At 33.7% G+C, this 21,893-nt stretch overlaps 1 long non-coding RNA gene across 1 annotated transcript; it reads right to left on the reverse strand.

Moving 5' to 3' along the window:
• Window positions 1-14,610: 14,610 nt before the first annotated feature.
• Window positions 14,611-20,674, reverse strand: LOC118184721 (uncharacterized). Its single transcript, XR_004757477.2, has 3 exons — window positions 20,418-20,674; window positions 19,240-19,373; window positions 14,611-15,206 (listed from the first exon to the last, which is right to left on the reverse strand). It is a non-coding gene; the product is annotated as an uncharacterized LOC118184721 (long non-coding RNA).
• Between the last annotated feature and the right edge of the window lie 1,219 nt (window positions 20,675-21,893).

Here is a 21,893-nt window from a genome sequence, read left to right on the forward strand (position 1 = left end):
TTATTTTCTTTACAAAATCGTTTCACTCCTACCACAAATAAAATTTCCTTTTGCTGTCATGAAAAATCTAAATAATGCAATAAAAATTGTTATTCTTGAACTATACTTTTCATAGAAACATATGGTGGTGAAGGGTTAGTTTCGAAATATATATTATTTTATTATTAGAAACAATTAAAAAAAGTGCATCAAGACAAGCAAAGGCATAAATTATTGACCTCTCTAATGGGCTCTTTATGCCACCATACGTGAGATACCCAAATCAGTACTAATCGGTTTCGAGGGCCGTTAAAAATCGCCAAACTATTGTTGATGTCAATGCTGCCAAAAATAATTGCGGCAACCCTAATAATTGATGTAAGAAAGGAAGTATAATAGCAAATAACTATTTAAGATTGATGTTTTAATTTAGATGAAAGGTTAATTTCATATAATACTTTTTTATTATTATAATTTATATGAAAAACGCTAAACATGACTGAATGGAAGCATAAGAGTAAATAACTATTTCAGATCATTATTATAATTTATATAAAAATTGCTAAACATAACTGAATAGATGCCTGCATCGCTATTTCGCTACCGACATATCGCTAAAGCATAATTTCATCTCGCTGTTTGTTCAAACGTAATTTTCTATAATGAATGATGCCTTTTCTTTGAAAATATTCTCGGTAAAGTGCAGAATCGCTCGCTTATTTGTTTCCCCTTTTTACAAAGGTAAAAACAATTGGATTTTTGTCAATTTTCTTTTACTTTATAAGTGAAAATAGGTCGATGTGTACATAGATATATGCGCAGTGCCGTTTTTGTGCAATTCTAGGATTTTTTAAGTGAAAATAAATCGATGTGCACATGGATACCGAGTATGTGCAATTCTTAAAAACGCGTCAAGCAGTGGGTGATTCTGCGCTTTACCCAAAATTCTATTGGCCACTTTTCGTCATGGGCAATTCCCAAATTGTTAAATCCCATAGGATATTAAAAAAGGATTTAAATGATTTTTAAGAAATATAGAACTATATGAACTTACGCAATCTGAAATCAGCGCGTACGCTAGATTTGGCGCGCTGTTAAATGTGCGCGTTTGATAGATTTGGCGCTTTTGCGCGTACATTTTCGCTGCAATTTTTTTGACGGCCCTCGAAACCGAATAGTACCAAAAATTCAGTAACATTTGAGCACGCCTCTCTCTTAAAATACTTAGGTTAATGTTTATAGCACTAAACTGGTGCATTATGTTTAATTTAGAAGTAAAATATTCTTTAAGGTTTTATTTCATTCATAATTGAATTCTATTCTCAAAATCTACATTTTTCACTCCTCATATATCGAAAACGTTGCTGATATGAAGTTCCGGACGTTGGAAAATCTCCGAAGCGAAATATGCAGAAGGAAGAGAACCAAAGCCAGACATCCTGAAAACTTGGCCTTGCTCGCTGCAGCCTGTTTCTCAGCTCCTTCACGAGATGGCGCCACATTATCGTGGCTGCTGACCGCAAACTCAGAGCTCAATACAAGTGTAATTTTGCTGCCTAAGTCCTGACTCTGTGAGATTTTCAAACTTTTGGAAGCCATCGGTTTGGGATTTCGTTTCAATCTAACGTCACCTTCCTGTCTGTTATTGTGCGTGTACTGTTCAGCAGCGAGTGCGGAGTCATTATCAGCTATCAGCAAGAACATCAAATTTGTTTTCCCCGATTCAGTACCGCTCAGAGCACTTTTCGTGCTTTTGGTAACAGCACTCCAATGCATATCGTGGGAGACATCAGCATGATGGGAATCAATTTCATTAGATGCTAACCGGTTAGAACCGACTTGCGCTAAGCCTAATTCAGAGCCACGTGCAGAGTTCAGACTTGCTCGTCGACTTGCTTAGGGAGAAGTTTTAGTACAAAATCCAAATCAATTCTTTCATCCACAGTCAAAGGTAAATCCTTCTCTTTAGAAGTTAATTCCGCATATCAAGCGAAGATTAGTTTGACCAGTGACGTGATGATCAAGTTCGAAGGTCACGTTTATCAAGAATTTAAAGCTGTGTAACTCCATTTTTTCCCCCTCCATATTGACGGATATAAAATCGGACATCAAATTGCGATATGGATAACGCAAGTTCAACAGCCAATGAAAGTGAAACTTCACCTAATTTTTTTCTTATTCATCTTAACCCGTATTGCGCAATAACTTTTAAACCCTTATCACATACGATATTTGTTGCCGGAACAAAAGGTTTGGTGGAACAGTTCTGAGAAACGCTGTTTGGCGAAATAGGGTTACCATGTTCACTTGGTAAACAGGCTGAAAGCCAAACCAGAATCAGTTATCGCTCAGATTGGCGAAAGTGACGTTTGCTTTCAACTGACGTTTGCTTCTTCGTGTTGTTTTGTATCGTTCACACTCTTTTCGTTTTAAACTTTATTGTTAGTAATGGAAGATAATGGAAAGGTGATTGCTATAAAGTTAGTCACTTTGAACTCCACTGTCGCGCCACTATCGAACTCCATGAGAGGTAAGTTTCTCTGTTACGGAATGGCAACGAGAGAGATTGTTGTTCAAAAGATGGATGATCGAACTGCGTTGTAACGATCATTTTTGAGGATGTTGCGTACTGTAAAATGAACTTATTACACTGTGCTAAATAGTATTAAAATGCTATATATTAAAAGATCTTTCATCTGATCTAAATTTTAACAAACCGCTCATTATTTTCTCTTAAACTCACAATGTTCACGACATTTCTGGCGCCCCCGGGTGGGCGTGTTTGTTGGAAACATGTCGGATGAAAGAATAGATAGGGTAAGTTGATTACCTTATACTTCCGTTTTCAAGTTATTGTTTTACTGAAGTTTAAAATACTTTTCTTGCCTAATTTTTATCTGAATATTTTAAACTTAAGACAAAATGGAAGTGATGAAAAGAAACAAAACTGCGCAACGTTCAGCTTTTACTAAAGCATATAAAAGACTAGATGAACTTTTAAATGATGATAATGTTGATTATGAAGAAGCAGAAATGTGCTTTTATTTGTTCAAGAAAAAGGCAGAAACATTAGAATTGACGCACGGTGCTTATTTAGATACTATAACTGATGATAAAGAATTCGAAACAGAATTTGAAATAACAGAGGACTATCGAGAGAAGGCTGTTAGGATACAGTTAAAATCGGAACGATTTCTCGATAATATTAAGAGTAAATTAAACGAAATCCAAAATACATCGTCAGAGAGTAGTCAGAAATTAGTTACTGATGAAAATACATGTAAAACTTTGTGTCAACGCTTACCGAAAGTAGAACTTTATAAGTTCGCAGGTGATTTAAAAAATTGGCTTACGTTTTGGAATCAGTTTAAAAACATACATGAAAATAATAACTTAACGAATGCAGACAAATTCCATTATTTGATACAGTCAACAAAAATTAAATCAGAAGCTAGAGATATTGTAGAATCTTTTCCGGTGACGAACGAAAATTATCCTTTGGCTATAGAAAGCCTTACTGAGAGATATGGGCGTAAAGAACTTTTAATTGATTTTTATGTTCGAGAGTTAATAAAACTTGTTTTGGATAACGCAGCGAAAAGGAAGCAGGATTCTTTGAGTAGTTTGTATAACAAACTTTCAACACAACTTAGAGCCCTGAGCAGTCTTGGTGTAACGACTGATCAGTGTGGAACAATTTTATATCCTCTTGTGGAAAGTGCTATTCCTATTCACGTATTGCGATCGTTTGAAAGACAACGAAAAATTACTGAATCTGAACGAAACATTTCGAGTCTTGATGCAATAATTGAATTTCTGAAAAGCGAAGTTCAGTCAGAAGAAAAAATAAAATTAAACAGAGCGGATATTTTTTCTAAGTCTGATCGTAAGCACTTGGCAACTAGCCAAAATATTCCTTCCGCGTCGGATTTGATGAATCATGAAGCAATACCTTCTTGTTCGTTTTGTTTAAAAGATCATGAAACGCGTAATTGTAAAAAGGCGTTTTATATTCCGTTAGATGAAAAAATGTCTGCGGTAAAAAAGAAAGGTTTATGCAGAATATGCTTGGTTAAAGGTCACCTCAGTAACCAGTGTCGATCAAGTGTTAAGTGTCAGATTTGTTCAAAAAGGCATTTGAAATTTTTTTGTCCTAGTCTTGAATGTAATAAGTCTAGTGAAATGCATAACCAGGAAAATGATGAGAAAAAAGAGAAAACAATCGATTCTTTGCATTCGCGTGCTACGAATGAAGTTTTCCTTCAGACCCTAGTTGTGAACATAGAGGGTAAGAATAAAAGGCGTAAAGTTAGATTAATGATTGATACGGGTAGTTCAAAAAGTTATGTTTTAAAGTCTACTGCAGAAGAAATGGGTTTTGACTTGCAATGGGAGGAAGAATTTAGTCACTCTTTATTTGGTGGAAAGAAAACTGAAATTTATAAACATCAATGTTACAAGATTTATTTGAATAGCCTTGATGGTAAATATTCGTGTAAATTAGATGCTGTAGACCATGATGTTATTTGTAATGATATTTCAAGCATAAGATACGGTTCTTGGATTCGCGAATTAGGAAATAAGGGAATACGCTTAACCGATACCCAAGGGAATCCAGGCCCTATTGAAGTACTGTTAGGGGCAGACGTTGCAGGGAAGTTATTTACTGGCATACGAGAAGAACTAAGAACAGGTTTAGTGGCTATAGAAACAAAATTGGGTTGGACTTTGATGGGTAAAGTACCTCAATCCGAACATCAGCACAATGTAAATATGACTATAGTTTCTATCTTATCTCAAGAAGACCTGCCTATTTCATCGTTGTGGGACTTAGAATTATTGGGTATCCGAGATCCTGTTGAACAAAAATCTAAAGAAGAGTCAAGAAGAGCTATTATGGTTCATTTCCAAGAAACAGTTCGTCAATTAGAAAATGGTAGATACGAGGTTGATATGCCTTGGAAGATTGAGCATGCAGTCTTACCTGACAATTATGACCTATCTTTGAAAAGACTCGAATCTACTACGAAGAAGTTGGAAAAAATCGGATATCGTGAAAGGTATCATGAAGTCTTTAATGAATGGCTGCAGGAAGGAGTGATTGAAGAAGTTCCCCAAAAGGAGTTGTCTTTACCCGTTGTTCATTACCTGCCACATCGTCCAGTCATTAAGGAAACGTCCTCACTATCTTCCATGAAAATTAGACCCGTTTTTGATGCTTCGGCAAAGCTTTCTAATCAGCCATCTCTAAATGATTGCTCAGAGACTGGAATTAATTTGATTGAAACTATTCCGTCTATTCTAGCAAGATTTCGCTTACATGAAATTGGTGTGATTTCAGACATCAGAAGAGCTTTTTTACAGATATCTCTAAATGAAAGAGATCGAGATTTTTTACGATTTCTTTGGTATGGTGATGATGGTAGAGTGAAGACATTTCGTCACACCCGTGTGGTATTTGGCATTACTTGTAGTCCATTTTTGCTGATGGCGGTTATTGACCATCATTTATCCAAAGAAACGTGGAAAGAAAAATATTCTGAATAATTTCTTAAAAAATTACAAGATAGTTTTTATGTCGATAATTGCGTAACTAGTGTACAAAATAATGACGAACTAGAAATATTCATCGAATCTGCAACTAATGTAATGAAAGAAGGAATGTTTGATCTCAGAGGATGGGAAAGTTCTGGCATTCCTGCATTTTCAGAAAGTAAAACATCACCGGTATTAGGACTGGTTTGGGACAAAGATTTAGATACCTTGGAAATAGATACCGAATTTTTGAAATTTGATGAAAGAGAAAAAGTAACTAAAAGGAAAATGCTTTCACTAGTTAGTCGAGTATTTGATCCCATAGGTTTCCTTGCACCTGTTATGATTCAGCCTAAGATTTTGCTGCAGATCGCTTGGAAGAGCAAAGAATCATGGGATGGTGAAGTGAATGATGAAATAAAGAAGAATTTTTTAAAATGGGGAAAACAACTGAAATACCTCAAAAATATAAAAATTCCAAGATGGTTAGGTGTGATGAAGGAATCCAATTTAAGTATCCATATTTTTGTCGATGCCAGCAAGACAGCTTATGCGGCATGCATTTTCTTAAGAAGTGAATCCAGTATGGGTTCAGTGACTGTTCAGTTACTTCAAGCCAAATCACGAATAACTCCAACGAAGACTATTACTATACCACGTCTTGAATTAATGGCCGCTACCATAGGTGCTAGGTCGATTAGTTCTGTGAAGCAAGCTCTGAGACTTCCCAACGTCAAGACTTACTGTTGGACAGATACTTCCACAGTTCTTGTGTGGATAACTCGTCGAGAACAGTGGTCGGTATTCGTTACAAACAGAATAAGTGAAATTAGAAAATTGACAATATCGGAAGATTGGTTCCGTATTTCAACTGACCAGAATCCAGCAGACATTTTGTCAAGAGGTTGTGGACCTAGGCAACTTCAGAAACGCAAGTGGTGGCAAGGGCCAGCCTGGTTGAAGAATCCGAAGGAGCAGTGGCCAAAGTCAGCTGTAAATATTAACGAAAAAGAAGTAGAGATAGAGAAACGAAAGTCAGTCATCTCTGCTAGTAACACAGAGCTAGAGTCAATTCCATTACAGTTAGCCAGAAGATTCTCTAGATTTTCAAAGATGATTAGGGTTATGGCTTGGATACTGCGTTTTCAACCAAAGGCCAAGGACTTAAGAAAATGTAAGGAACTTCAAAATGAAGAATTGTTAAATGCACAAAGGACTATTTTCCGTGTAATACAAAAGGAATGTTACTCCAATGAAGAAACACGAAAAAATTTGAAAGGTCTTCTAATATTTGAAGATGAAGAAGGAATTTTACGATTGAAGTCCAGATTGATAAATGAGGAAGAATCGAAAGATTTTATTTCTCCAATAATTCTACCATCGAAACACCTGGCAGTGAGAAGATTTATAGCCCAAGAACATATTGCTAACAAGCATGCTGGGACATTAACTCTATTGACTATTTTACGGGAAAGATTTTGGATAGTGAAAGGGAAAAGAACTGTCCGGAGTGTTATCAAAGAATGCTTAACATGTAAAAGGCAAAAGGTAAAACATCTTGAGGTACCTTTTCCGCCTCTTCCAAAAGACCGAACAGAAGTAGCAGCAGTTTTTCAAGTATCAGGTGTAGATATAGCTGGACCTCTGTTGACTAAATCTAAACAAAAGGTGTGGATAGTACTTTTTACTTGCGCCGTATTTAGAGCTGTCCATCTTGAGCTAATACCTTCACTGAGTACCAACGACTTCATCCAAGCTATGCGTAGGTTTATAGCCAGAAGAGGACGAATTTCTGTGATGTATTCAGACAATGGTACTAATTTTACAGGACTAAATAATGCTCTGAAACAATTAGATTGGACTACAATTGAAAGTGAATTTAGAGTCAACGAAATTCGTTGGAAGTTTAACCCACCCTCCTCTCCATGGTGGAGAGGCTTCTGGGAACGCTTGATTGGGATTTTGAAAGATCTTTTGAGAAAAAATCTTGGACGCTCCTGTTTGTCTTACGAGGAATTGCAGACTCTCGTCTGTGAAAGCGAATCTATCATGAACAGCAGACCGTTAACTTACATATCCGAGTAACAAGATCTGAAGACCTTGACCCCCTCAATGTTTCTTCAGGACATTCCATTAAATGATGTTCCTGATTTGGATCAAATTGAAAAGACTAATATTGTTTTAAGATGGAGACATATTCAAAAGGTTCGTGAAAATCTAAAACGAAGGTTTAAAAGGGAGTATCTGGGTTTCCTTCGTTCTTCAGTTAACAAAAGAGAAGATAAAATAAATGTAGGTGGCATAGTGTTAATTGGTACAGATGATAAAAAAAGGCTCCATTGGCTGCTAGGGAGAGTACTGGAACTCTTTCCAGGAAAAGCTGGAATCACCAGACTTGTGAAACTGCGAACTGAAAAGGGAAACATATTAAGACCAATCCAACGACTGTATCCTTTGGAATTGACCCCAAATTACAAGCAAGTCGTATCGGAACCTCAGAAGGTTCCGGAAGTGGTACCTGAAAATCCTGAGCTTAATACTGACTCTAATGAAACTGTTCGCGTGTCTCGCTCAGGACGAAAAATAAAACCAGTTAAAAGACTGCATTTATAAACTTCTAAACAAACTTTTGAACTTTCTGTGTTTGAACTCTAAAATATTGATTTCTATTTGCATTCTAATATTTTGAAATATTTCTATTATTATTATGTACGTTATTGTTATTTCAAAATTGTATGTATGTATTATCATTATATTACTGTTTTGAGTTTGTATCCCCAAACTCAAGGTGGGGAGAATGTCGCGCCACTATCGAACTCCATGAGAGGTAAGTTTCTCTGTTACGGAATGGCAACGAGAGAGATTGTTGTTCAAAAGATGGATGATCGAACTGCGTTGTAACGATCATTTTTGAGGATGTTGCGTACTGTAAAATGAACTTATTACACTGTGCTAAATAGTATTAAAATGCTATATATTAAAAAATCGGTAAAAGCGCAGAATAGGCTGCATCAACAAAGTTCAGTATGAGGAGCTGCGTGACGTCATTAAATGGGTGGGACTAAGCTTATGACGTCACAATGTAGTCTCGCATTTACACTACGTGTACTTTCTATTTTCTCTTAAAAATAACAATAATAAATTGTTTATTATTGTAAATTAATATCAAATTATTTACTTTTAATTTACATTTATAACATTTAAGTTTAGGCGTTACTGATAATAAGTATAATACATCGTTTATATTTAAAATTACCATGATACAGTGAGCGAATTCTACCAATTATTAAAACGATAAACAACGTCGCAGTCTCTAATAGTTGTAGAGCTTCAACATTAAATTATTATTTTTTTTTATTAATTTTTTTTATTTATACAAATAAACTATTTTTTTTTAATTTAAATTCATATTGTGGAACATTTCAATTTTATCATTTTTACAAATTACTTTCTTGCTACGTAACGACATAATTCCTTACATACCAATAATTAGACAATTTTCATTATTTCTAAAAATTTTAAACTTTATGTTAATAAAAAAAGAATATTTTTTATTGCATATGAACATCATTACACAGCTTTCATATCAGTTTCTAAAATTCCTAAATCACGCTATATTCTGTGCAGGCATGCTAGAATTCTACGCATTAATAAATAAAAAAATCTAGAATTCTACGCATTAATAAATAAAAAAAATCTAATTTCTCAGAATGAAAGAAAATAATATAATAAAATAAATACTACAAACTTGGAACACTAAGCAATGCTTCACATACGCACACACACACATATTATTTGCAATTACGATACCAAACACTACGTATTAAAATATGAGGTAAACGTTACTTCAAGGGTTAAAGTTTACAGTTTTGCTACTGTTGAGTCGATCGTCGTACTATCCATATATATCGTAAATCGGAAAGCGTTATAAACATATCGAAAAACAAAAAATTAAAAATACAATTTAAATGAAAAATTATGTCTTAAATATAATTCACAATTAAAACAACAATACAAATTTAAAATACACAAACGATATGTTAAACATTGCACATAAATAAAGTTACATTACTCCTCGACATCACGCACAACCTCGTTTTCCCTTTTACACAACGATCAGTATTCGCTCGAAAAACATTAAAGAATTCCACAAACTCGGTTCCTTGTGCTCATTTATCTATTTTCACTTAAAGAAAAATCAGAGAATTGCTCAAACTCGGCATTGCGCACCACATTGGCTTTGCCCATGTGCACATCGATCTATTTTCACTTAAAAAAACATCCCAGAATTGCACAAACTCGGCATTGCGCACCACATTGGATTTGGCCATGTGCACATCGACCTATTTTCACTTAAAAAAAATCCCAGAATTGCACAAACTCGGCATTGCGCACCACATTGGCTTTTCCCATGTGCACATCGATCTATTTTCACTTAAAAAAACATCCCAGAGTTGCACAAACTCGGCATTGCGCACCACATTGGATTTGCCCATGTGTACATCGACCTATTTTCATTTAAAGAAACATCCCAGAATTGCACAAACTCGGCATTGCGCACCACATTGGCTTTGCCCATGTGCACATCGATCTATTTTCACTTAAAAAAACATCCCAGAGTTGCACAAACTCTGCATTGCGCACCACATTGGCTTTGCCCATGTGCACATCAACCTATTTTCACTTAAAAAACATCCCAGAATTGCACAAACTCGGCATTGCGCACCACATTGGCTTTGCCCATGTGAAAATCGATCTATTTTACTTAAAAAAATCAGACATCAAATAAATTCTCCATTGCTCATATACTCAGAAATTTGCTTTCACTTAAAGAAATCAGAGAAGTTTGCAAAAAATGTGTCCAGAAAAATGATACAAAAGAAAAATAAAGCTGCCAGAATAAAGCAACTACCAAACATCCAAACTGCCATATTAAGAAAAGCACCCAATATTTTACTTAATAATAATAAATGAAACTTACCTTCAGTCCTCTCCTTTTGCAGAATATATGGCTGTGATCTCACTGAGAAGTATATGCATCAGTTGGCTGGCGTCGGATTTCTTGTGCTTCCTTCTCCAAATATATTCCGCAAGATAGGAATCAAACTGTCCTTTTGCCTTACTAGAGCCACGGAAACTTCTTTTGATTGCCGCCCAAGTTCCTTCAATACTATTGGTATGCGCACCTGTTTCTGGATCTTTAAAACTCAAGCTATGATTGACTTTCAGGTGCGCATAGCCTTCGAACTCGAGGCAGTCGTACGCTTTCCAACAATCGGATATAATAATCGATCCTGGTAGAACATTCTCTTTAATGATTTCTAGCAATGTTTCGGCACCTCTGTTTTCAACAACTCTAAAGACGCATTTATCTGTTCCTCTCTCAACCTAACCAAAAAACCATTTTCCTTCGACTCTTTTCCCTCTATGATACTTTTGCTTGCCAAACTTGCTTTCGTCGATTTCGACAATGACACCTTCCTCACCCAACTTAACATTCTCCTTCAAACATAACTCCATGCATACTTCTCTACAAAAACTTTTCCAATCTGTCACCGTATTTTTAGCAATACGTAATTCCGTTCGTATAAAATCATTCCCGCACTTACCCAACTACATATAGGTAACTTGCAAAACATCACACATGCTCAATTTACTTTTCGCAAACCAGGAGTTCTTTCGAATTGATTTTGAAATTCGATGCCTACATTCGCCTCCAGTAACTCTGCACATCCACTCAAAACCGTCTATACGGTTTTTTCGCTCTACTATTTTCATATTTGTTCCACAAATCGTGCACTTATACGATATTGCAATGAAACCTTTCTCCATACACCACTCAATAACACATTTTTTATCTCTTCGCTCCAACTGATAAAAGAAATCCAGATTCAAATACTCATCCATTCTGCAGTAAGCACCGAATTAAACACACTCATGAATAATCAAAACATTCTTTAAGCAAAAGAATTCTTTTCTGTATTTTCAGAAGTTACAGTTATAATTTTTAATTCATGCATTCAATATTTTCAATCGTTTGCTAATGATCGTTTTCAATCGTTTGGTATCTTAATAATACATTTGTGAGAGATAATTCGTTGCGTTAAATGCTAACAATACCACACAACACACAAAAGTAGATTTACAATTTAAAAAATCTCGCACAGAACATTATAAACCTACCATTTCAACTCAGTTAAAATATAATATAAGTTTTCTTTAAATACGAAGCTATAGCATACTTGTTTTGAAGAAGAGGCGTAACCAATATTACGTCATAAAAAGGCGTGTCAAAGCATCAGAGATGTAAACACAGCATCGACTGATGCAGCCTATTCTGCGATTTAGCCAAAAAATCTTTCATCTGATCTAAATTTTAACAAACCGCTCATTATTTTCTCTTAAACTCACGACACCACTCTGGCACTTCAAGTAACAGATAAACACACTTCTGGTTATAGCAATCAATTACATCAGTAATAGCCAAATTCTATATACACTAAGAATAGTTTAAAAACGTGTGCTGGATAAGTCTATTTACCAGACATCACTTATATGTATTTTCTGTTGTCTGCATTTCAATCAAAATTTGATGGCTCACTGGAAAATTTGTGACCTGGTGAAAGCATTTTCTTGACTAACTTTATGGCTTATAATTACTGTTCTGTCCATTCAAACAAACAGACAACAACAACAAAAAAAAAAAAAAAAAAAAAAAAAAGCGATCTTCTATGACAAAAATCTATATGGCTGATATTTACATCTTCACAGCCAGCAGATACTATTCAGCAAAATGAAGATCAAATAAAGCATATGAATACATGAGCACTCAAAACATGTGCGAGTTGTTTACTGTCCCATAGAACACTCGGTAATATACCTAAAACACATTAATTATACCAGCTCTAGAAATTAGGTGTGCACATCATGAGTTTGTTTTATGTGATTACTGCAAAGCCTCGAGGGATATCTGCCTAACAGGAGGGATCCTTTTGTAGAAGATTTTTTTAAACTGGCTCGTATACCAGTTACAAATGGGGAAAACCAAGAAAATGCCCATGTAACCAGCCCGTTCGCGGCATTCTAACCTGAGACAGAACTACTAGTGTTCAACGACGCTTCGGCCACTAGTAGGCACGTTCACTTAATTGGAAAGTACAGTTCTATTATGTAAACAGATATGCAGGTGATAATCAGTTGTGCACTGTTTTAAGTAATCAAATGTTATAAATGCACGGCTGTTACATTTCTTATTATTTATTAGTCATGTTTATATGACGTAGATCATACATACGATATAATTATGAATTAACCCAATAACAAAATGTGTACACTCTTTAGTACTTAAATGCTCATCAATTATTTTTCAACTGATTATTACATATCCATAATAATTTGCAAAGAACTGATGACTACAGTTGCTGGCAATTACTTGATCATTATATGAATTAAAAGTAACTTCAAATAAACTTTTTGGCAATGTTCATTTTTGTATTCGTACATACATATATATATACACATCTAATAAATCATATATTTACATACAGAATAGAGAGATGCGATGGGTTAGAAGTTGTTAATATACATTTATTATTATTAATGTATTGAATAAGATTTATATTAATGAATGTATATACAAATGTTTTTCATCATGAATAATGATAAATCCATAAATTTCCAATGTCTCAATGTGTAGCATTTACAATAAAAGTATAGTTTCTAATGAATTTATAATCCAAAATGTATTTCATTAATAACATGAAAATAATAGACAAATTTAATGAGTATTCTCATTATTACATAAGCTATGCTTTTCTTTTTTTTATGCATCTTTTATGCTGTTTAAAATGTGTCCCTGATTATGCAATTAACAATTTAAAAGATAAGTAATTAGAAGAAAAGCCGCGCATATACAAATGGATTTAAAAAAATAATTCAACTTAAAAAATAAAATTCTATTATACAAGTGACAATACACGATCAGAACGAAATACGACAAATTTGGCGACGAACAATTTGTAAACAAATCCGAACTGCAAGAACGTCGTAAAATACTGTCAACTCTGAAATTTCTACGATTATATATTTAATGAATATATAAACATTTTAAAAATGACTCAGGCAGTTATATTATTACAACAAAACAGCAAGAATTAAATCGGCCTCTATTTCCACCGTCCATGACCTCACAGTGAGGGCCATCGCCATATTGAAAGTTACCCGTGATCCTTCAGAAGCAGAACTTTCGTCTGATTGGTTGAATGTTCGAGGAACACATCTCCAGCCGGAACATGTTCCTCCTAGCTAGATGAAGCCCACCAGCGGCCGAGTGGTAAAATCCCTGAACACTGGTAGTTCGGTCCGAATCACGCGAACGGGCTGGCTTGTAACACTGACTTTTGTTCAAAGAATGCCAATGATTTGCAAGTTTCGGAGGGCCTATGGTTCAAAACCATGTACCTCCACATCAGGATTACTAAAAGTGAGCAGAAATAGGAAAAATTGTGCATAAGTAATCTACCTGATGCTAAATAGAGAGAGCCACAGGCTCGAGAAAGTTTAGGAATAGGAATAAGAAATTAAAAAACTTTTATATTTTATACTTCTTTTGGTTTTTATAATTTTTTAACACGATACAAACACTAAAGTATGAAGCGGATAGGAAGGAGTTTACGATTAATAGGCTCATTGGCAAGGTGTTAGAAGAATTGTCGATTATATTTAATCATTAGCACTTTCTGTTATGACGAAAGTGGTGAAAGAAAAGACACTAAAACCTTATAAGTGAGGGTCTTTTTATGGGTTTGCTCCGTTAACTTCCTCTTCACTGACAGATGGCGATACTCTTCTGCCATACTTCGCGTATATTTATAATTGGTAGAAATGTATCAGAAACGAATCCTGTTTGTTATATGCAAAATTAAAAAAAAAAAAAAAAAAAAAAAAAAAAAAAAAAAAAAAACAATTAATCTGCAGTAGACAAAATTGTACCTGATTCAATTTTAAGTTATCCTAATTTTGTCATGTGTAATCACGTGCTACTTGATCCCACTTTTAATTCCTGCCTTATATCAACGTATCAGATATTTTCAAGTATACTTATCGGAGATATTTATTTAACTAAAATCGTACATCGAAATTTTTCAAGAAATTATTTGTATTGTAAGAAGTTAGTATATAGCTACAGAATTTGCTATTTTCTTCAATTTTTTTTTTTTTTTTTTTTTTTTTTTTTTTGTTTTAAACACAGTTGTACAAAAGAACAATTAATATTTTCTATTAATTATTTTAATAATGTAACAGATCTTATTTTGTGCCCACCTTTGACGTCCTTTTGAAATAGTCCACATTATTCAACGTCATGCCGTGACGAGGCATATTCTTATCCAACCGGAAACATAGCGCTTCGCAGGCAAGCCCGGATCGAATAGGTGACTTTTTGGGGGGAAGGGGGGCCTTCTCTTCTCTTTGCGGGGCCCCTTTCAAATCATGAACCTTATAAGAGATGGTTTATGCTTTCAAATATCTTGTACAAACAAATTTTTTCTTGGTTCAACAACTTCTGTTGAATATTATCTATTGTTTGCTCAGCAGAAAGTCTTTTTTGAAGCTCTGTACATTTTTAACATAGCTACCAAATGATTTTTTTGATTTTTCATGTCTTCTCTTTCTCGTTTCAGTGGATTCAACATCTAAATGATAAAATTATAGGTTAGGTATCCATTTTTAATCACATAATAAACTTAAATTTTTAATTTTTAAAATAATTTTTTGTTAATAAATATTATGTAATATAATTAGTACTTACCTTATTCAACAATTAGTAATTGTAGTCACAAAATATGACTATAACGATTAGAAGAATAGCGAGAAACAACTGACATTTGATACTAGCTATACATCCACCACTGGCTGGTACGGTTGCGCAAATAGTTGCACGTGCATAAACCTGCACAGTAGTTTACGTACATAGTGCAAAATCTCTCTAATATAGGACTATCCCAATTAAATTCAATGCATTTGAACTTTTATGGGTATCAGTTTTTTTTTTATATTATAAAGTATATATTATATACTTTGTATATATTATATACTATAAAGTATGTAATATATACTTTATAATATAGAAAACTGCTACCTATAAAATTAATGCACATTAATAAATCTCATCCAGCAATGCGAACTTAAAATAAATATATTTTTAATTACTTGAATAATTCATAATTTATCCATTATCGTCAAAAGCAATTTGCTTTAAATTTCAATTTTTTTGGGGGGGGGTTATTTTGATGGTAACACGGGGCCCTTTCAAATGCGGTGCCCGATTGTGCACATTCGCTCCAATCGCCCTTTATACAGCCCTGTTCGCAGGATATATTCGCTATAACATCAGGTTTAATCGAGTGCTTTCTTCAACCTCAGAATATGACATTAGGCAATTATAACAATTTTAATTTTGGCAATGTTATGTTTATTAGTTCAAATGGGCAATTTGCCCAGTAGGACTATTAATTCTGGTTTGGCATTTTGCGTTGGTTATAAATGTTGGTTCACTTTTCAAATTCTTGCGACCAAATATTACAGCCCTGTGTTATATTTAAAGATATTAAATAATGAAAAGTCTTCAGAAATGTATCTATGTTTCTTGCATTGTGATAAAACAACAGTACCTAGAACCATCACATTTTGAATAACGTACGTTTCCACCCGAATATGGGTATCTGGAAGCTCAAATTTGGAATTAGTGTTATTATCTATTTCTTATTTTGTAAAACGTTAACGAATTTTTGATTAATAGACTCAACGATTTCAAAGCGAACAATGGCAAAACTGTACGGAAAATGAAAAAAAAAAAAAAAATATCTCCACCGCACGAGACTGGGTATTGGAAAATCTAAAGATATGCTTATTTTAAAATTATTTTGCCATATTGCGGTTGAATTGAATTTGTTTTAAGTGAAAATTCTATGATATTTAATAAATAAAGGTAAATTACAAAACGTTAAAAAAAAACAGCTCTTTGGGCGTAATGTAAGATCTGAAAGCTTTCAGATTTTTTTTTTTTTCATATTTTGTAAAACTCACAAATTTCTTTATTAATAAACTCTATGATTTGAAAGCGAGCAGTAGCAACACTATTCGAAATAAAGCATTTTTATCCACAACGCCGGAGACTGTTTCCACTCGGAAAAATGAGGGAGAAAATTAGCATTTTGAGATTTTTTAATTAATATCTGGGCTGAATAAAGTCGTTCGAAGATGATAATGACCGAAATGGCTTCCCACGGATTTTTAGAATCGGAAATAATCTATTTAATGTTTGGCAATCTTATTTTTATATCATATTTTGTAAAACGTACAAATTTTTTATTAAGAAACTACGGGTTGAAAGCAAGCAGTGGCACTGCTTTTCAGAATAAAGCAGATTTTTAACTCCAGCATGGAGCTTGGAAAAGTGAGGACAAAAATGAGCGTTTTCAGGGTTTTTAATTAATATGTAATTTTAATATATTTAGTTAATCGTTATGAAGATGAGAATAGTTGAAATGGCTTCCCACGAATTTTTGGAATTCCGGGGTACCTCTCCAGAAGTTCAACATCCTGCCGTTCTAGAGAAGATAATGCCACAAACAAACAGAGAGCTCACAGTTTCAAGTTCCGCTAATATGCACGAATTATCATGCGAACTTGCAAGACGTGGTACGGCTCTCTGAAGTAGTGTCGTTCGACGTCTGGCTATAGCATTTCTTGACTGACTGCTGTCTTTAGTTAGGCGACGCATTTGCGCGTTCAGGCACCCGGGTGAACACACTATCCTGTATGTAACTTGTTGGTGGCGTACATATTATTTGATGGGCATATCATACAGTGCGGTAAGAAAAGTTCAAATGGAAGTAGAAGGTAGCACTAGGCATGATGAATAGCGAATGGGTCTATGACACTTAGCCGTCTGTACACTTAACCGACACCAGCTAGGCGACAGGACATTAAGTCGACACGGACACCTAGCCGACACGGACACTTAGCCGACAAGGACACTTAGCCGACAAGTCATTTAACCGACACAGACACTTAACCGACAGGACACTTAGCCGACACGAACACTTAGCCGATAGGTCATTTAGCCAACTCGAACACTTAGCTGACAAGACACTTAGCCGATAGGACATTTAGCCGGCAGGACATTTAGCCGACAGGACATTTAGCAGACGGAACATTTGGTCGACACAGAGAGTTAGCCATCAGGACATTTAGCTACAGGACACTTAACTGTCAAAACGTTTAGTCAACAGGATACTAAGCCGACGTTGATGTTCAGTTGGCCACTTACCCAATAATTATTTAAACTTACTCTGAATTACAAAATTTCTCGACTTATAAGTTCAATATTTAAGTTATTTTTTCACCTATGAGTAAAATTCATTTTTCGATTCTTAAAGATCTTATATGTGTTTTTAATCATAGGGCGAATTTAGCATTGTTTGATATGCATCGTGCTGTTTGGTGTATATTGGCCAAATTGAAAAAGCGCTGAAATTTCTCGTCAGGGAATATGAATTCAATTTCGAAAGGAAAAAAAGAATTTTTCTAGCTTGGTATGGCAGTCACTTAATTGCACTTGGGATCTTCAAAAATTATCCGTAAAGCTTCTTTATTTTATCGCCTGGGTTCCTTTGAAACCCTTTTACATCATTAATAATTTTTCTTGTTTACTTAGTAACATTAATTTTCCAATCTTGCTCTTCCAAATGCTTTCAAATTTCTAATACTTTTACATTTGATTACTATTTTACTAAATACATCATGTTACATTCTTTCTTTTACAAAATTGTTTCGCTCCTCCCACTAATAAAATTTCCTTTCCTTGTTATGAAAAATCTAAATAATGCAATAAAAATTGTTATTCTTGAATTATACTTTTTATAGAAACATATGGTGGAAGGGTTAGTTTCGAAATATATATTATTTTATTATTAGAAACAATTAAAAAAAGTGCATCAAGACAAGCAAAGGCATAAATTATTGACCTCTCTAATGGGCTCTTTATGCCACCATTCATGAGATACCCAAATCAGTACTATTCAGTTTCGAGGGCCGTAAAAAATCGCCAAATTATTGTTGATGCCAATGCTGCCAAAATTTGAGAATTATATATACTTAGAATAAGTAAAGTATAATCAAATTATAGTTTGAGTACATATTTACTGTTTCGTGTTCACAATACTTTTAATGCTAGCATTCCTTAATTACAGGATGCAATTACATAATGTAGAAATTATTGCAATTACATAATGGAGAAATTATAGCAATTATATAATGTACAAATTATAGCAATTACATAATGTAGAAATGACATGGCGAGAAAAGTAAAGAGGGCGTGAAGAATCTGTGATCCTCTACGACTACAGGGAACAAAATTGGGTGTGGTTAGAGAACGTCAATCTTTCTAAGTCACGACTACTAAGGGCATGCTTCCCCCCTTTTTTGGCTTCACTTGGACTGTTGAGGGTATCTCCATGAGTTCTAACCTCCTTGCTATAACTAAATACTAAAATGCCTAAAAATGAATTTTTGAAAGTTTTTCTTTAAAATTGATATTTTTTTGCTGCTTTTTTAAGTTATAGGTAAATTTTAATTCCTAGCATTATAACTAATCAAAAATAAGAATACTTAAGAATGAAAAGTAAACATTTTATTTAGCTGGTTTTGTTGTTAAAAGCTTACCTTATAAAGTAAAATGTAATATCTGTTTCTCAGCTTTAGTTTCAACAGAACCCATATGATGGTTTGCTAGGTTTCAAATATTATAAATCTGGATGTAAAGGTTTGACTTCTCCTTCCAGTGACGTCCGAATGATCTGCAAAAATGCAGAAATAATTTTTAAGCAGACTGAAAAGGAGTTTAAATTGAATAAAAAAAATATTATAAATTTCATGACTCTAAAAGTCTTAAAAAGCGTAGGAACACGTATATTTCCTTCTCTTCAAGACCATATTTATGATGATGAGCCAGATAAAAAACCACATGATTAAATTAATTAAAGCAGTGATATTTCAATATTTAAAAATCAGAATGCATCATGCAGTTGCATTTTACAATGAGTCTAAACATAAAATATTCGAAGCAGATTTACTAAATTAATTTTATTTAAGCATCAATAAACCATATTATCTGTTTCTCTTCCTCTCTCTCTCTAAATATATATATATAGGTGTGTGTATTTACATTAATAGATAAGTAGATATAATCTTGTTTTCACAAATATTTGAAATAAAAAGTGAAGTAAGCGAATTTTTCAATGCAATAAATATCCTAAATTGTTTACTTTCATACATATGTATTTATGGATGTATAGTCATTCTGCTTAAAGTATTTACAGGTATATAAAATTACAAGGTTACTTTATGCGCATTAATAAAAATTTAAGATTGGACATATAATATCTTGTATTTTATAGTAATTATTTTTTAAAATTTATTTTTAGTTCCGCATAAGATTTTTTGGTACATTTCCGTTTCGCCGGCGCAAATCTCGCCAAGCAGACTTTGTTGGCGACAGCATACAGTATACACATAAAAAATGTTAGTAAATGTAAGTTCTAAGAATTTTTTTTTGAAGGTATAAACACTCTAATATGGTAAATTTTGTAAAACACCAATAAATAAAGACAAATTAATTTGTAAAAAAGCATTAAGAATTTACTATGCTTTCATGGTTCAACATTCTAATTCGCCGGTTCGTATCACGTGACCCCAAGTGATCTTATCTCACGTAAACTACGGTACAAAAATCTAATTCTCTCAGTAATTATCTACATTAATTTCAAGTTAAATCTTAAATTAAATCTTATGGAATACAAGTTTAAATGCAAGAAGTATTTCAATTCGTACGAATAACTTACTCAGAAATTATGTGAAACCGCAGTGCTTTACTTCGCTAGTGCATTCTCATTAGGTTTGATGAATTTAACATTTGATTTTGCCTTTTCTATATTATCGCCTTCGAGTGAGTGGTATGATTGCATCCTAATTATTTACCGCGAATGGTCTTAAGGCATAAAATTTAACTAGTAAAAATTCTATGTAATTGTATGCCAGTATTAAAAGAAACAATCAATCTGATAAATGGCTGCGACTTGTTTTGAAAATGAAGGGTAAAAGGTTACCAGCGAAGATATTCCGTTTGGTAATAGTTGTACCATTATTGGCGACTTTATCGTTTGCGCCGGCAAAACGGAAAAGTACCGATTTTTTTTATTTACTGCGAATTTTTTTTTAAAATTTTTCATTACACTCAGAAAAGTTTATGCTCCGAATTTTATGAGTTATTAATATTGTCATAAATGATCATCTTTTAATACCATAATATTTTTGAAAACAGAAAAAATAAATAAAACAATCCTTTGTTTCTATAAACATTTGAAATGATAAATATTTGCTACTACTGCCTGAAAATGTTCATAAAATTTAAAAAAAATTACCAAATCTTGTTTAATTTTACCTTATTTGTTTCATAGCATCATGTACTATCAATCTTACTTAATTTTACTTTATTTCTAGGCAAAAGTAAATTCATAAATTTTTTGTTTAGAGTTTTTACCGTTTTATCAAAGTAATGATGTTTAGACAAGAATTACGCTTATGCTCAAAATGCAGTAAAAAAAAATACTCAAAATGCACTAAAAAGTGGTTTCATGAGATATATAAAATCTTATTAGCAAAAACTGTGATTTTTATTATCTCATCAATAATAAAACGTATCACATTTAATAATTAAAAAGAGTTATGTGGTACAAACGCCATATGTTTCAATGTTATGATAAACTAAATCGTCTCTACTCTCTCTTCTCGACATGTGTGTGACGCACGCCCCGTCCACTATTTCTTATAAGGTCCATGCTGGGAACCGGAATTTCGTTCGACACACAATCGTTCCCCTGAGCTCATAGAGACAGGAACGTTTTTTCTCCCTCCTTGAACTTCTTGTTATGATAGTAAGTATGTTTTGTCTCTCTCTCGCATACGACATCCAGTAAGGGCAGTGACATCATCTCTCTCTATCATAAATCACCGGCATGACTTCGAAAATGGAAACCGAAATTAGGATAACGGATCAGGAACTCGAAAAACTCGATATCTTTAACAAACAACAAAGGCTTATCAAAGAAATTGCCTTTTTAAAGGCGAACAATGATTCAAAAGATTTATCAGAAAGCAACTTATTGAAACTTCAAAAACTTGAAAACGATTTAAACAATTTACCACAAATCGATAATAGAGACTTACTCATCAAAATTCTATACAATTCTTTATCCCCAGACGAATTTCATAAAATTACCAACACCAAAGAGCACTCAATTAACACAAATTACGCGTGG

Source organism: Stegodyphus dumicola, chromosome 11 (assembly GCF_044657685.1).
Source record: "Stegodyphus dumicola isolate Sdum_Otavi_A_Nest chromosome 11, ASM4465768v1".
In the NCBI taxonomy this organism is placed as follows: Eukaryota; Metazoa; Arthropoda; class Arachnida; order Araneae; family Eresidae; genus Stegodyphus; species Stegodyphus dumicola.